The following is a 3,340-nucleotide window of genomic DNA, read 5'->3' as shown; positions in this document are numbered from 1 at the left end:
TGTGTGAGTGGAGCCCTGACAGGTTCCAGCAGCCGTGCCCATGCCCCATCCAGGGAGGAAGTGCTGAGGCCTCTCTGACACACGAAGAACTCCCGCCTCCTCTCTGCCTGTTTTCTGCTTTTAGTAGCGATGGCTTCTGAATAGAGGGGCAGAAAGCCTCTAACTCCCCAAATGCTTACCTCCTCCATTTCAGGGCTGTGTGTGTGGCCCAGGAGCCAGGCCAGTAAGAGTTCCTCTCAGGACGTGTGTCCTACCTCCTAGAAAGGGTGCTGTCCATCTGCGTGGAGTTGGAAGGTCATCCAGCTCTCAGTCTTCCCGATGTGGCCCGATTTTGTATATTGAATACTTGGAATTTGCTAAATCTTTAATCAAGGACTTAAAAAATCATAAATGCAAATGTCAGTGCAGTCACCGCGTAGCTCCCCTGTACCTACCCAGCCCGAGCTAGGCATCTCTCTGCCATTTCAGTCTGAGCTAAGGTTTGATGTGAGCAGACCTCACTTGTGCCATGAGTTGGAAGAATTTTCTGTTGTGCATGACAGTGGGACCCTGTTGGGATTGCATGCCAAGCCCTGTGCTCAAGGCATTCTACCTGTTACTTCATTATTTCATCCTCTCCACACCCAGCACGGTATGTTCTCGATATTACAGGTGACAAGATGATGACCTTAGCCAAGGTCACAGAATGCTCAGGTCAGGATTTGAACCCAGATCTGTCTTCTCCAAAGCCTATGCTCCCAAGCACTATATTCATACTCCTCTGCATCCCAAATACATATTTCCCATCTAAACTATGGGTGGGTAGAGGTCATGGTAAATGGCCTTTTATTCTCTTACCTTGAACACGAGCCGCCTGGAAGCCACTGAAATGTATTCACTCTGACGGTATTGAGCACATTTTAGGCACCAAAGATTCACCACAAACAAAAATAACATGTTTTCAATACCCACGGAGCTCACAATTCAGGTGGGAAGGAAGAGACATTAATCCAACTGATCCTAAAGATACAGGTACCATGACAACCATGGGAAGTGCTGCAAAGGGGCTCCTGGTGTTCCCATCCTGGCTGAGCAGAGAAGGGAACTGATCGTAATGTTCCTGACCGGCCTTGTTTCTCTCACTTCAGAAGGACTGAAAGATGCTTCTTTCCCTCAGGGGACCTTTTGAAGAACTAAGATAGTGTCTGTAAGGCACTAGGTCTAGTGCCTGGCTCACAGCGGACTCACTGTATTATTCCCATTAGTTATTCTCCAAAGGAGGGTCCCTGAGAGTGTAATGGGGGCCTCACCCTCCTGCTCCTAAACACAACCCCCACACCTAAACCAGGAATTTACTGCCTCTCATGGTTCTGTGGCTGGGCTCACCTCAGTGGTTCTTCTTGGGTGGTTGTGCAGTTGCTGGCAGCAGGGACTGCGGGCGTCCCCTTTGGCTGGACATGTGAGATGGCTCCCTCCCATGGCTGTTGATCAGAGTGTCTGCACTTGGTTTCTCCATGCGATTCAGTTCCTCAGTCACACTAGCCACATTTCAATAAGTCAATAGCCGCATGTGGCTAGTGGCTACCGTAATGGTCAGAGCAGCTACGGACAGGCTGGTCCCTGCCTCTGCCTGACCCCTTTTAGGAAGACCCGTGACTGCACACTGGGGAAAATGCAACCATGGCTCATTCCGCTGCTCCTTCCCTTTGCTCTGCCTCCATTCCCAAGCCCTGATTGGAGCATTTTCATTTTAGTTCTCTTGGTTTACCTTTATAGCTTTTAGTAACCTATTTAAAACTGTTTCCTGATACATCAGTTGTTGACTGTAATACTTTGATCCACCACCGTGTTTGATCAGCCAGTTGGTGTTCCCCATGTTCTCTCCACGATTCTCTGCCGCCACTCCCTGCCCCCCTCGCCACCCTTACAGCTCCCAGTCACCACACTGCTGCTTGTCACATTGGCAAGGTCTCTGGGGAGCATTAATCTGTCCTGTAGCTATAAGTTTTCAATCTTTGGTTCTACAATTAAAACAAATAGCCACCTTATGCTAATATTATTGCATAAAGATGATGTGATATTGTACATAGAAAAACCCTAAAGATGCCACCAAAAAAATACTAGGTTTAATAAATAAATTCAGCAATGTAGCAAGATAACAATATTAACATCCAGAAAGCAATGGCATGTTTATACAGAAATAATGAACTCTCAGAAAGAAAAATTAAACACACACACACACAAAACAATCCTATTTACCATTGCAACAAAAAAATTAAGATACTTAGGAATAAACTTAACCAAGGAGGTAAAAGGCTTGTACTTGGAAAACTACAGGACGTTGAAAAAAGAGATAGAGGAAGACATAAACTAGTGGAAGATTAAACTGTGGTCACGGACTGGTAGAATTTGAAATTCGTGCAAAAGTAGGCTTTCCTTCCCCCTGCTGCCAGCACTGGCTCCCCTCTGGCACCCTGGACCTGGGCTTCCCGCCGGCCGCCCAGAAGGACATCCAGTCTAATTAAATAAAATACCAATAGCATATTTCACAGTTCTAGAACAAATACTCCAAAAATTTATATGGAACCAAAAAAGACCTCGAATAGCCACAGCAATCTTAAGAAGAACAACGTTGGAGGAATCACAATACCAGATATCAAGTTATACTACAAAGCCACTGTAATCAAAATAGCCTGACACTGGTACAAGAATAGGCAATAAATCAATGGAACAGAACAGACCTCAGAAATTGGCCCTAGCCATTATGCTCAACTAATAGTTGACAAAGGAGGTAAGAGCATACAATGGAGTCAAGACAGTCTCTTCAATAAATGGTGTTGGGAAAATTGGACAGATACATGCAAAAAAATCAAACTAGACCATCAACCAAAGGACTTATATACATGCATACGTATAAGCATAACCAATATACCCAGACAGTAGGGGGATGAGGGCTTGTGCTGTGGGGTGGGAGTGGGCGGGGAGAGGTTAATGGGGAAAAATGGAGACATATGTAATACTTTCAACAACAAAGAATTAATAAACATACACCTAACCTATGAACTAGCAATTCCAACCCTAGATTTTCTGAAGAGAAAAACTTATACTACCCTCCATAAAGACTCACACAAGAATGTTGACAGTAGCTCTATTCCTAATATTCAAAAACTTTTTTCAAATGACCATCAAAAAGAAAATAAATACAATTGAGTTATAGTCACGAAATTTAATATCTCTCAGCTATAAAAAGAACAAGCTGCTGTTACCTGCAACAAATATGGGTGACTAAAAAAGTCATGCTGAGTGATTCAGCCAGACACTCAAGAGTACCTACTGTGCGATTCTGTTCTTCAGGAGCTCA

This window comes from Myotis davidii, unplaced genomic scaffold, assembly GCF_000327345.1.
Source record: "Myotis davidii unplaced genomic scaffold, ASM32734v1 scaffold962, whole genome shotgun sequence".
NCBI classification, from domain to species: Eukaryota; Metazoa; Chordata; class Mammalia; order Chiroptera; family Vespertilionidae; genus Myotis; species Myotis davidii.
This window is presented reverse-complemented; position numbering follows the sequence as displayed.